We start from the raw sequence: 15,179 nt of genomic DNA, 5'->3' as shown, positions 1-15,179 counted from the left end.
CATCTATTGGCCTCAGTTTCCTTATCTTTGAAATGGGGATAAGAACACTTGCCAATACCCTCAAGGTTGTTGTGAGGATCAGATGAAATCATAATGGTCAAGCACTTGGCACCTTGCCTGGTACATTGTGGAGCCAGCTAGTCAAGGACTTTATATGCCAAGTGAAGGAACCAGTCCTATTTTCTAGGACCAGTGGGGAGTCAGTAAAGTTGTCTGAGCAGGGCAGTAGTCAGGGGGTAGTCAGGATGACTGAACATGGTGAAAGGAGGCCATGAAGACAGAAAGAACAATTAGCAGGTGCATGCAGTAATACATGGGATGTTTGATAAGGGCCCGAATTCTAAGGTTAGCTCCAGGGGAGGAGAGCAGGCAGGACCCTATGAGATGTGACTGAGGTGAAATGGAGAAGATTTGGTATGGCAAGAAGGCTGAGGGAAAGTTGAGGATGTCCCTGAACCTGCTGCCCCTAGAGGAATGGTGGTGCCTTCAGTGGAAATTGGGAGGTTTGGGGGAATCCAGAACTTCATTGGTCCAAGGGAAGTTCAGAGTCTTCTAGTTCAACTGACAATCCCCCAACAATAAGTTCTACAAAGTGCCTTGCAAGCTTCCCTCTTATGAGTAAAGGACTTTTCCCATTCTGGTGACACCCACTCTGGACCTTTGATTGTATGAATGTGTAGGGATGAGTTACAGGGATAAAGAAAAACAAAATTTATATTTTAGAAGTGTGGGAAAATATCTTAGACATTTACAATGCAACCCAAATGAGCTTCCAGAGATTATTAAAAAATATATATATAAAAATTATAGTCCTTCCAGAAATACATGTTGTGATAAATACCATGAAAATGTTTAAGGAATCATACAGATCAGCTTCACAGACATAGTGAAGAGAGTGAGTCAAGCTAAGATTGACTGAATCCTGAGGACACTGACATGGAGAAATCTTACATTTCATTTACCAAGAAGTGTCATAATTGATATTAGACTTTCAGGACCCAAAAGCACATGTTGTATGTATACACAAAACTGGGAAAGAAGTTTGTTTTGTTTTATTTTTCATATGCTAAGGTTAAATAATCCAAACTGGGTAAGATTACACTCAGCAGAAATCGATTGAGATATTGTAAAATGGTTAGCTCATACTCCAAAATAATATAAACTGCATTCTGCAACTGCTGAGGTTTCTCAGTCCAAAATTTAACATGGTATTCAGCTTAAGGAAGAGAAGAGAGAAAGAGAAACTAGGCATTGCCTGAATTGTCCTCTAGTCATTGTTCAGCTCATGCAAAAGAGAGACCTGGTTCTGTGTGGCCCTTCTTAGTGACTGTGGGACTTTGGAGAAGTGGTGTAATCCCTGTGGTACAGAGTGTATGATATTTGTAGTTAGGTCTCAGCCCCAGAGGAGGATCATATTAGAGAAGTCAATACACTCTCTCAGCGTTGGAGGGGACAAGGCGTAAAGATGGTTACAATGGGTGGACTTGATCTCTTGGGTAGCCTCCCTCTCTGATCACAGGCTTTTCTTCTAAGGCCCACCAGAGGTTTCCAAATTTATTTGACCTACTGACCCCCTTTTTTATGAAAATTTTTTAAAATTATTTTATTTGTTTTTAACATTCATTTCCACAAGATTTTGAGTTCAAGATTTTCTCCCCATCTCTCCCCTCCCACCCACCCTGAAATGGCATGCATTCTGATTATCCCTTTCCCCATTTTCCCCTCCCTTTTATACTCCCCACTCTTTTATCCCCTTTCCTCTTACTTTCTCATAGGGCAAGATAGATTTCTATACCCTGTTGCCTGTATGTCTTATTTCCCAGTTGCATGTGAAACTAATTTTTGCCATTTAGAACTTTGAGTTCTAAATTCTCTTCTTCCCTCCCCACTCATCCTCATTGAGAAGAAGGTAAGCAATTCAATATAGATAATACATGTGTAGTTATGCAAAACACCTCCATAATAGTCATGGTATGAAAGTCTAACTATATTTCCCTTCATCCTAAGCCACCTCCCTACTTATTCTATTTTCAGCTTTAACCCTGTCCTTTTTGAAAAGTGTTTGCTTCTGACTACCCCATCTCCCAGCCTACCCTCCTTCCTCACATCTCTCCCCCCCCCCACTTTATGCCCTTCCCCCTTACTTTCCTACAGGTTAAGATACGCAATTGAGCGTGTATATTATTCACTTCTTAAACCAAATCTGATGAGAGTAAAATTCACTCATTCCCTCTTATCTTCCCCCCTTCTCCTCCACTATGAAACCTTTTTCTTGCCTCTTTTACCCCATTCTAGCTCTCCCTTTCTCCTTCCAATATATTCATCTTTCACCCCTTAATTTTATTTGTTAGATAACATCCCTTCATATTCAACTCACCCTGTGCCATCTATCTATCTATCTATCTATCTATCTATCTATCTATCTATCTATCTATCTATCTATCTATCTATCTATCTATCTACCTGTCTGTCTGTCTGTCTGTCTGTCTGTCTGTCTCTATAGATGTATTTCCTCCAACTACTCTAATACTAAGCAAGGTATTATGAGTTACAAGTATCATCTTTCCATGTAGCAATGTAAACAGTTCAACTTTAGTAAGTCCCTTATGATTTCTCTTTCTTGTTTACCTTTTCATGCTTCTCTTCATTCTTATATCTGAAAGTCAAGTTTTCTCTTCAACTCTGGTCTTTTCAGAAAGAATGCATGAAACTTCTCTATTTCATTGAAATTCCATTTTTTCCCCTGAAGTATTATACTTAGTTTTGGTGAGTAGGTGATTCTTGGTTTTAATCCTAGCTCCTCTGACTTCTGGAATATCATATCCCAAGCCCTGCATTCCCTTAATGTAGAAGTAGCTAGATCTTGTAGTATCCTGATTGAATTTCCACAATATTCAAATTGTTTCTTTCTAGATACTTACAATATTTTCTCCTTGACCCGGGAACTCTGGAATTTGGCTACAATATTGCTAGTTTTTCTTTTGGGATCTCTTTCAAGAGGTGATCAGTGGATTCTTTCAATTTCTATTTTACCTTCTGGTTCTAGAATATCAGGGCAGTTTTCCTTGATAATCTCCTGAAAGGTCATGTCTGGGCTCTTGTTTTTTTTCATCACTTTCAGGTAGTCTACTAATTTTTAAATTCTCTCTCTTAGATCTATTTTCCAGGTCAGTGGTTTATCCAGTGAGATATTTCACACTCTCTTCTATTTTTTCATTCTTTTGGTTCTGCTTTACAATTTCTTGATTTGTCATAAAGACATTTATTTTCATTTGCTCCATTCTAATTTTGAAGGACATATTTTCTTCAGTGAGTTTTTGGACCTCCTTTTCCATTTGACCAATACCTGCTTTTTAAGGCATTCTTCTCATTAGCTTTTTGAAACTCTTTTGCCATTTGGGTTAGTCTATTTTTTGAAGTGTTATTTTCAGTATTTTTTGTCTCTCCTTTAGCAAGCTGTTCTTGTTTTTCATGATTTTCTTGCATCACTCTCATTTCTCTTCCCAATTTTTCCTCTACTTCTTTTGCTTGATTTTCAAAATCTTTTTTGAACTCTTCCTTGTCCTGAGACCAATTCATATTTTTCTTGGAGGCTCTTGATGCAGGAGCTTTGACTTTGCTTTCTTCTGGTTGTATGTTTTGATCTTCTTTGTCACAAAAATATGATTCTATAATCTGAATTTTTTACACTGTTTGCTCATGATCCCAGACATAATACTTGACTTTCTAACTCTTTGTCCAGGTGGGATGCTGCTTCTAGTGGGGATAGAGGTGGGCACAGGTGTATTATCCCAGGCTTCAGGGGTTTAGTATCAGCCACTCAATCCCTCACCTTCTGTAGGCCCAGAACTCTGGAAGCAGCTGCATCAGCTGCCTCTGCCAGCACCAGCTCCTATTCATCCTCTACCCCAGGGCTGGGGCTGGACCCCAGCCAGGCCAGGTCCCACAGAGTTCTCCCACTGACCTATGCTATTTTTCATATTTCTAAGTTGAGAAGTCCAGAAACCACCACAGCTGCCAGCAGTTTAGTCCCCTGAGACCTGCTCTGTCCCTGTCTGCACCATGACAGCCTGTTCCAAACTGTACTCTACTCCTTGCCCAGTGCAATAGACACCTCTTATCAACCCTCCAGGGTGTCTGGGGCTGGAGATTTGTTTCACTCCATCATTTTGTGGGTTCTGCAGTTCTAGAATTTGTTTAGAGTCATTTTTACAGGTATTTGGATGGGTTTGGGGGGACAACTCAAGAAAGACCCTCTGTCATCTTGGCTCCACACCCTTACTGCCCCTTTTTCAAAAAAAAAAAAAAATTAACTCAGTGTACCTGCCCACCAATTCTTTTTTCTTTAACCTTTTAATTAATTTATTTTTTGAAATTTGCATTATTTCAAAAAAATCTAAATGCATCTTAACATGCATTTTTAAATATGCATCTTAAATTTAATAACTTATTGTAAATACGTGGGGTTCTCTGCATTGAAATTTTGATAACAAGGCTGGAGCCAGGATGGTGAAGTGAGAGCATGTACTCACCTAAGCTCTACCACAAAATCCTTCAGATACCTCTAAAAAACAATCTGAACAAATTTTAGAGTGGCACAATCCAGTAGGAGACAGAGTATGGCAAAATTCCAACTCAGGACAGCCTGAAAGATTGATGGGAATGATCTGTGTGGCCACAACACATAAAGCCTAAGTTCTCAGCATTAGAACTATGGGACAGAGCCCCTGTGCCCCAGAAGCAGAGATCCACTTTAAAAGCCAGGAAAAAATCGATCATCATGAGCAAGAAGCAAACCAGAAAAGAAACGACCATAGAATCTTACTATGGGGACAAAGATCAAAACACAAATACAGAAAAGGTCAACATTGAGACTGTATTCTCATTTGAAATCTCAGAAGGGAATATGAACTGGTCTCAAGCACAAAAAACATTTTTGGAAGAGCTCAAAAAGGATTTTAAAAGCCAAATTAAAGAGGCAGAAGAAAAAAAATGGCCAATAATTTTAAAAATATGAAAAAGGAATTCATGGAAAAATTTAAAAGAAAAATTGGACAAATGGAAAAGCAATTACAAAAACTAACTGGAGAAAATAACTCCTTAAAAGGAACAATTTGACAGATAGAAAAGGAGATGTGAAAATTAACTGAAGAAAACAATTTGATAAAAATTAGAATTGAGCAAGTAGAAGCTAATGACTCCATGAAACAAACAGAATCTAAAGAATGAAAAGATAGAAGAAAATATAAAATATCTAACCGGAAAAAAAACTGACCTGGAAAATAGATCCAGGAGAGAAAATCTAAGAATTAGTGGTCTACTGGAAAGCCATGATGAAAAAAAGAGCCTGGACAATAGCTTAATGAGTCTCGTGGCAGATGACCTATGGCGTAGTTTTCTCAGCTGAAGATTAGAAGAACTTCCCCTTTTTTGTTAAGTTTCTACATCTCATCTTAAGTCTCAGTAGCCCCTGGTAAGTTTCCATTTCCCAAAATTCACCTCAGCCTGGGTGGTGCTACTGGAAAGTGGCTTTCTGGTGAGGTAGTGAGATTATACATCCTGAGTACTCAGCAAATGAGGAAACGGATAGGGGTGGGTGGGGGTGGGTAGGGGACTTGCTTAGGGCTATAAAAATCTGCTTTTCATGGCCAGCAAGCGCACTTCCCCCACTACTGCTACTTGAGTATCCTGGGACTGTGCTCTTTTTCCAGAAAAAGAATAAAAAGCCCTTTCTGTACTCAAACCCTGACTCCAGCATTATTTGGGGTGATCATGTCCCACACACTCTGAAGGCTTCATATCAAGACTAGGCTGTGTGGTTGGCTAGACTTCCCTAATCCTAGGCAGTGAATCCCTGTGTCTTGGGCAGGCACCACTGTAGATAGCCAATGAATGGGGCCTAGAATGTAGAGGGAGGAGGTGAGAGGAGTGAATGGTCTTCATGAAACTGAAAAGTCCTGGTTTAAGTAGTACAATAGAGAGCTGTGTGACCCTAGAAGGTCTGGGGCAAGTTGTTCAACTTTGATACACCTGAGTTTCCACATGTAAAAATGACCTGATGATGCCTGTGGTCACCTCCAGCTCTAAATCTAAGAAACCTGGATCTGCTTAAAGTCAAAAGGCTACCTCATAAATAATGGAGTCCAATTCTTTATTGACCAAGGGGGGAAACTGAGGACAAGAGGGATAAGAATTTATCCACAAGGATGGTACAGCCCCAGGTCAGCCACTGATTCCCTGGGGTTAACCAAGGGGTTAAGGGTATTTTAGATCCACTCCAAAAATTCATATGGACTATCTGTGCCCAACCTGTGGTAGAGCATTCTGAGCTCATATTGGTCTGATCAGCCACAGTCGGACACACTGAAACTTCAGTTTATCATGGTGATATCATTTTGGTCCTCTTCAAAAATGAAGGACGACAATCATTACCAAGAATCCTCAGACTTGGAAGGGAAAGGTGCCTCCCAGGTAACCTGACCTAGCTAGCCTTGGGAAACTTCTAAAACATACTACCAATAGTCACCAGTAAGAATTTCCTAACCTGGGGGCCTCAACTCCACACCTTTGTCTCAGGCTGGGGGTAGAAGAACCTCTCCCACCACCTGCTTAGAGTGAAGCTGTGAGACCTGGGCTCTCTTTACGGATCCCCATCAGATGAAAAGAGCCTCCAGAAGGAAGGCTAGCCAGCTAATTACCTCCCTCCAACCCCCTGTTGTGGACTTCAAAGTCCCAGATCCCCATTTACATACTGGTAAAGAGGACCTGGGAGGTATCTGGTTGGCTCTGTGGAGAGAGTGCTGGACGTGCAATCAGCAAGACCTGAGTTCAAATTTGGCCTCAAACTCTAAGTAGTGGTGTGATGGTGGACAATTCACTCAATCTGTTTGACTTAATCCCCAAATGGAGTCACCAAGAGTCCACACTATGATCAACAACATTCAAAGGAATCTCAGTTTCTCTCTTTGGGGGATCTATGTCTTTCTAGGGTACCTCCAGGTATTGCTTCCACTTTTCTCTCTGGGGAAATCTGTCTATATCAGAGTTTGGGGGATGGAGGTGGGAAGATATCTGTTTATCTAAGAGAGTCTATTGGGATGGTTTGGGTGTTTATCTCTGGAGGAGTATTTGGTCTGGAGGGTTTTATTTCTCTGATTGGGATCTTTGTCTAGAGGAGGAGTTCCTTATCTTAGAGAGATGTCACTGTCTACCAGGGAAGGTGTATGAGGTCAAGGGCAAGAGGGGCTGTTTCTGCCTCTTTGTGGAAGGGGGGCAGTCTACATCACCCCCTTGAGGGAAATCTCTCTGGGCGGAAGTGGGAAGATGGGGTTGCTGTCCAGGAGTGGATGTGTCTCTTTGTGAGGAATCTCCATCTCTCAGTCTCTTCCTGTGTAAAGGGGTAGGGACTCTATTTCTTTGTGCAGCAGGAAAGGGTAATCTCTCTTCACTTGGAAGAAGAGACAGTTTCCCATTTTTCCTGTCTTTGAGGGCATTTGTCTGGGGTGGGGAAGTTGGGAAGAAGGTGATGTGGATAGAAACAGTGCCCCAAGAGTTAAAAGTGATTAAAATGATTGACCCTGTGAAGCCCTTGGTGCCCTAAAGTCTCCCCTTACCACAACTTCCCCTTATTCTGGACCTTAAGATTCCCTGTCCCCACTTCTCATCCTGGGGAATGGGATTTCCTTATCTTGTGTCATTCATAATCCTCATTCTATGCCTTTATCTTGCAAAATTTACCCTAGATCTTCAACCCCCACAAGAAAACCCTAAAATCATCCTATATAAGTTTGACCCTTTTCCTATATCACTGCCTTTGTTTAGCTCCTTGCTAACCCTAAAGCCTCGCTGCTTTTGCCATCAATAAATCTCCAAATGACTAGAGAGGTCTAAATGAATTCATTCACATTTTGAACCAGTTTTCCTATCTCTCTCTTCAACAGAGGGATCCCTATCTCTCTGGTAAGGTGTCTCTCCCTTTTTGGGGGATGTCTGTGCAGAGGGATAACTATCTCTTCCTTTTGGAAGGTGTCTCTAGAGGCCGATCTCCATCTATCTTTTGGTAAAGTGAGTAAGTTTGGTAAGGTGAAGGGGCTTCTGGCTTTCTGCTGTGTAAGGTCTCCATTGCGGGGATAGGGAAGATATCTCGTCCATCTCTGCCTCCTGGGGAGGATGTCTTTGTCTTTCTCTGTCCCATGGGCACCACCCATCCCTCAGCTGGCCTGGGGTTCTCTAGGTGGCCTCTCTCAACCTTGGGGTATGGGTGGGGGGAGGAGGTTGGGCTTGGAGAGAGGGTGTTTCTGCTTCTGTTTCCTGTAACCAGGAGGCAACCACAGACCATACCTCTTCTTCCAGGTCCTCTCCCCCAGCAGATGCTCAGATTCCAACCTACAAACTTTGTATTATTCAGCTTCTACCCCTCTCCCCCAACCATGGAAAGTGATGGGATAAGTGAAGGGAGGAGGGAGATCTGACTTGAGAAAGTGGAAAAGGCAGAGAGCACACCAGGAGAGGGAGAAGAGGAAGAGAGGGCTTCCTGGAGGTGGGGGCTCCAGACAGGAGTTCAAGTTGGTGCAAATGTGCTGAGACTGAAGAGGGAAAGATGGAATCAGAGAATTTTAGCTAGGTTGTCTAACTGCTACTAGCATAGAATGAAGGACCACTCATGGTCCAAATGAGTGAGCCAAGGTCTAGAAAGATTAAGCCAGGTTTACACAGGTACCTAGTGTCTGATCAGACATGAACCTGTTGAGGTTTAGGGGTGCTGGGACCCCAAAATAGGGACCCATGGGTCTTCCCAGACCCAAGTCTCCTGTCAGTCAAAGAAAAACAAGATTTATTAAAGATCCACCATATTGGCCAGACTCTTAAGGAATTTGAATGTCAGGAACCTGAGCAACATGGGAAAGTCCAGGGGCTTTTCCTTTTTTGGGTCCAGATCCCAAAGACATGGTCTTTTCCTTTTGGAGGTTCAGATCCCATCCCCATCATTCCCCCTTCAAATAAATGGGACCCAAATTCTTTTGGGGTAAAAGGTGAAGGTCTTGGCTTCTGAAACCGCTTCCTGCTGGCAAAGGGCATAGAGCTGTCCCTGCCTTGAGGAGGTCCCAAAGAGGAGGCTGACTGGCACCTAGCACAGGCTGCACCCAGGGAATGATGGGTGTGAAGGTGTGCTGCCAAGTGTATGTGAATGGGCTGTAGTCTAGAAGACACAAAGCTAACAAGCTGAACCAGAACACAGGGAAAAGTAAAAGTGCAAGAGCCCCATTAAAATCATTTGCATTTACCCTGTAGAATTATCTGATCTTGTTACTTCCTCAAAAGTTTAAGTAATACTTTTGCAGGTAGAAGTTTTCCACCCCTGGGTTCAACAGTAACACAAATGAATTTGCCAAAGACTGACTTTCTCCTCCAAGTATAACAAAAGGTTGGGAGGATAATTAAGTAATGATTAGGCCTCCCTCTAAGAAAACTGATTGCAATGAAATTTTCTTCTCCAAACCAATCTGAAATGTTTCTAATTTAATTTCAGGAATTTGGGGTATGGAATGACTTCACATTCAGGTCAAAACAGCAAGATCTCACACACTTACATTGTGCTTATATCGGTTACTGATGATTTGCTCTGATTATAGAGATCTGCTAAAAGGATAAAGCAAGGACAAGATTTATACCAAGTACGACAGGATTTTCCAGACATGTAGTATTGCTTCCATCTCATAGCGAGACTCAGGAATAGCCAGGTGGGTAACATTCCTTTTCATAGGCACACAAGAAGGAAACTGAGCCAGGAGGATCCCATCTTAGACTGAGGTTAAAATTGTCCTCTCATTTTTTCCTGATGCAGACCTGTCACCTGTATCACACTCTCTCTGAGTAGATTGTGGCATGTCTCTCAGACGGTGGATTACAGACTATTGATTACTGATGGATTATGATGATCCATCAGACAACTCAAAACAAAACCAAATCAATTACGGTCCCAGTTTACCTCAAACAGCAAGTGTCACTAATCACAGCTTAGGGAAAAAAGTTTCCAGGATTTACATCTCAAATTTTAAATTGTCCCTGGTATAAAAGTCAATCAGTAGAGATCGTTTCTATGTACTTGCAAATTCTCAACAACCCAAGTTCATTGTTTAGAAACTCCATAACACAAACAAGCTTTTGGGGAAGTTTATGCATTAAAACAATAACCAGCAATCTTACAATTTTCCTAAGAGATAACCAAATTGTTTTAGCTGTAACTAAATTATGAAAGTTACTTAACGTAACAGTTTACCAATTTGAACCGTGAAACAAACCAATCAGGTGACTTCAGTTTTGTTGAATGCATTTCCAAATTACACAGAGAATTGACTTCTTATCATTAATGCATTAACACACTAAAATTACCACTTTAAAAGATGAGGTCTTACTCAAGTTTGGAGGCAGGCTGGCTTTTTACCTCAAACTGCCTTGATAAAATCATTTTTCTCTCTCCCCACCCCTTCCTGAGCATGGGGCAGGGTGGTGAGCTGGATGAGCCAAACCTGTGTGATACTTCCAGTCTTTCTGGGCTGCCCCAGAGTCCAAGGCCATTGCCAGTAGGGCCCACACCATAAGCTGCTGTCCCTCTCCCTTCCTTTTCACCAGTTGAGGAGGGTGAATTAGCAGGTGGTGGGGAAGTGTGAAACTCTCTTCTCCTATGAGAGAAGTTAATATGAAAATCAGAGCTGTTTGCAAACCCTGCACTGGGAAATCTTCTTCACTCAAGGGAAAGGAGTGACCAGGGTTGTTAAGAACAGCTAAAAATCTGCAAAGATGTTTTTAGCTGTTCTAACTTTTCACTGTAGCTTTAGCTCGGTCAGAGCCAGGACTACAGGATGAAGAATCTTAATTTTTCTTTGAACTTATACAGTTTGTCTTGGTCCTCTAGGTCATAGAGGCCAAGCACAAAGTTTTCCTTTTCAAGATCTTGGAGACCAAACTTTTTCCGGTTCTAATCTAAAGGTGTAGAGAGAAGGGAGTAAGTAAGTCTAAAGGAAACCTAAAAGTACCTGCAGTTTTCCCATTTCCCTAGCTCTGAAAGAATTGACAGAATTGGGTATATACTTCCAGATAGGGCATCCATTTTTGTCTCCTATTCTGTGGAAGGTGTGCCAGGTCCTGAGAGCATCAGGCCAAGTTCAAGACAGCCTCATAGCTGTCTGCCCAAAAAGCACCTCCTAGCCTTCCTAGGTACTTGGAGAGCAACCCCAACTGAAGGGAGAAAAAGAGATAAGGAGAGGGAGATGCTTACATACCTTCTAGTCTTGGCTGGAGAAGTGTGAGGTTAGGCAGTCTCCCAGGATGGGAACCAAAATGTTGAGATTTAGGGGTGCTGGGACTCCAAAATAGTGACATGCGGGTCCTGCCCAAATGAATTTGACCCGAGCTTTCTCAAAGAAGGCTTCTCAAGTCAAAGAAAAACAAGGTTTATTAAAGATCTGCCATATTGGCTAGATTCTGAAGGAATCTAAACTTCTCACCGACCTCGAAAGACAACCTTAATCATTTTTCCTGAATGTCAGAATAACAATAACCAATAATTACCAAGTGCTTTGTGGACCAGAACTGATTACTGTAATGGGATTGTATCTTTGAAAACCTCTATTTTATACACACACACACACACATGCACACACACACACACACACCTCACTCTAAAATTTAATCTACATTATTTAACTTTCCTTCATTATCTTAAGTCTAGATAATTAACAAAACAATAAACCAATCCCATATTTGTAAAGCTCACTGATTTCTGGGATATGAATGCTCACTCTGAAATTTTAACTATCAGCTCTCCAGTTGATCAGTCCTGCTTCATTCAAAGAACCTCTAATACCCAAATCAAGGTTTCTAGTGGGAAGGGGAGGATGTAGCTCTTACTGTAGAAAAGACAGAAACTGCAGCTCCCATGGAATATCTCAATGCTTCCTCTTCAAAAAACAAACCAACCTCACTTACATTTATATTGTATGAATTTTGTATATACTGAAGCATCTACATTTTATTTCCAGTTAGAATTTAAATTGCTAGAGATCAGGGACTGAATTATTTTTCTCTGGTGTCCAGCACGTTGTCTACATTGTAATTCATTAACGATCATTGATTGTGCCAACAATATACATTCAATGTTGTCAGGCTTTATTTCACCCGAAAATATACATGAAACTCAAACAAACTCACTCAGTTCATATACAGTCAAAACAACTCTCATCCCTCCTCCTGGGGCTCCTTACCTCTTTAGGGGCCAATATAATCCTTGAAACTTATTGTCAGCTGCCCATTGTGGATGGTGGTCCTCAGATGGGAAAGGAGCTAAGGATACCTTTTCTCCCCTGTCCTGAACAGTTCAAAGACCTCTCATTAGTAATAGAGGACAAAGACTAGGTAGGAGTTTGCTCCTTAACAGCTACTCTGTTTGGGTTCTGGATGCTCCTGCCTGATCCTAGAACTCCTCTCAGCACAGTGCCAGGCACATAGTAAGTGCTTAACAAATGTTTTTCATTGAATGGTTTCATTCTGGAATTTAGGCTTGTGCTGGAACTCTTCCTTCTCTTTTTAGAAGGCTTGATGCTTAAGTTCTCAGATGTTCATGATGTCTCCAGTTTCTGCCAGTCAATCCTTCCATAAACATTTATTAAGCGCCTACTGTGTTCCAGGTGCTGTGTAAAGAAAAAAAGACAGTCTTTGCTCTCAAAGACATCACAAATCAAATTGGGGAGGAAACAGTAAATAATTGTGCATTAAAAATAAACTCCACTCTTGAGAGCTCACAGTCTAAGGGGGGAGACAATTGGAAATAATCAGAGGGAAGGAATTAGAATTAAGGGGACTTGGCAAAGACTTTGTGTAGAGTTTTTGTTGGTACTTGAAAGAAGCCCTCTAGTTTTGTGTTTGGTTTTGGTTTTTACCAAGAATGGGTGCTGTATTTCATTAAAAGATTATTCTGTATCTATTGAGATAATCATATGGTTGTGGTTGGTTTTGTTATTGATAACGTCAATTATGCTGATAGTTTTCCTAATATTAAAATAACCTTGGATTCCTGGTATAAATTCCACCTGGTCATAGTGTATCCTCCTTGTGATGTACTGCTGCATTGCTAATATTTTATGTAATATATTATTTATGTGTTACATGTAATATATTCATATATCATATATAACATATTTTAAATATTTAATATAATAAATATTTTTATTCAAAAAATTGTATCAATATTCATTAGAAAAGTAGTCTATAGCGTTCTTTCTCTGTTTTATTTCTTCCTGGTTTAGGTATCAGTATCATATTTGTGTCATTAAAGGAATTCAGTAGGACTCCTTTGTTCCCTATTTTTTCCAAACAGTTTATAGTATTAGAATTAATTATTCTTTAAGTGTTTAGTAAAGTTCATTTGTTATTCCTATTGTTCCTGTGGATTTTTTTTCCTTAGGGAGTTCATTAATGACTTGTTCAATTACTTTTATTCTAAAATGGAGTTTTCAAATATTCTATTTCTTCTGTTAATCTGGGAAATTTTTATTTTTGTGAATATTCATCCATTTCACTTAGATTGTCAGATTTATTGGCATACAATTGTCAAAATAGTTTCTAATAATTGCTTTAATTTCATCTTCGTTAGCGATGAATTCACCTTTTTAACTTCTGATACTGGTAATTTAGTTTTCTTCTTTACTTTTGCAAATCAAATTAATCGATGGTATATCTATTTTATGTGTTTTTTTATATATAAAACCAGCTCCTAGTTTTCCTTATTAGTTTGATGGTTTTCTTTCTTTCAATTTGATTAATCTCTCCTTTGATTTTGATTTTTTGATTTGATTTGCAGGATTTCCAATTGTTGTTTAATTGAGGATTTTTAATTTATTTTTCTAATTGTTTTAGCTGTATATATTGAATTGGTCTTTCTCTATTTCACTGATGTAAACATCTAGAGATTTAAATTTTTCCTTATGTACTGCTTTGGCTGCATCCCATGAATTTTGACATGTTGTCTCATTGTCATTTTCTTTAATGAAATTATTGATTGTTTCTATGACTTATTCTTTGACCCACTCATTCTTTTGAATTAAATTATTTAGCTTCCAATTAATTTTTAATTTATCTTTCCACTGAATATAACTTTTATTGTATCATGATCTGAAAAGGATGCATTTAATATTTCCGCATTTGGTTGTAAGGCTTTTATTCCCCCATACACAGTCAATTTTTGTGTTGGTCACGTATACCTGAGAAAAAGAATATATTCCTTTCCATTCCTATTCAGTTTTCTCTAGAAGTCTATCATACCTAACTTTTCTAAAATTCTATTCATCTCCTTAGCTTATTTCCTGTTAACTTTTGGTAAGATTTAACTAGTTCTTAGAGGGGAAAGTTGAGGTCCCCAACTAGTATAGTTTTATTGTCTATTTCTTCCTGTAACTCATTTAACTTTAAAAATTTGGACTGTAACATTTTAAAAGTTCAAGAGACATAATTAATCATTTTATCAATAATGCTACCATATGACCAATAAAATGGGTCAGCAACACTCTCGAATCATGGTGGTGGGCTTACCATTTATATGCCCTTGGAAGAGTGGAAGTTCCTGAAGGTGGCAATTCTGACTGGTTAACAATTAATGAGAGAGAATGAATGTTACAACGAGAGATGGGTCTATTCTAATTAGCAGATGGGACTATAACTTTGATTATGTCTCTTACTTCTGAATTGCACAGTGTTGGTCAATCTAATCAAAGAATTGATCCCCATCAATACTTGAGCACAATGGGTTTCTGCAGCTTAGATTCAATTCCCCTAATAAAGTTGGGTGGGTGGGTTCTGAACAAGATTGAGGAGAAAGTTACTTTAATCTCATTATCAGCAGACACTGAACAACCTCCAGGCTTCTGCAAAAATCCGGGTTCTTATTCAATAATTATTAATATCAGTGAGAAATAATCATTTCTCTAAGATAATATACCATTTGGTGCATATGTTTAGTACTGATATTACTTCATTGTAAACACCAATTAGAAAGACATCTATTCAATTTCCGGATTAGTGTGGCAATCCTGGAAAGGCCTCTTGTTCCAGAACTATTTCACTCCCTGCCTGGGATTCACCCTCTGATACCCATCCCTTTGAAGGTGAATTGCTTTCCATTCACA

This window comes from Notamacropus eugenii, chromosome 5, assembly GCF_028372415.1.
Source record: "Notamacropus eugenii isolate mMacEug1 chromosome 5, mMacEug1.pri_v2, whole genome shotgun sequence".
NCBI lineage: Eukaryota > Metazoa > Chordata > Mammalia > Diprotodontia > Macropodidae > Notamacropus > Notamacropus eugenii.
Note: the sequence above shows the minus strand (reverse complement) of the source record.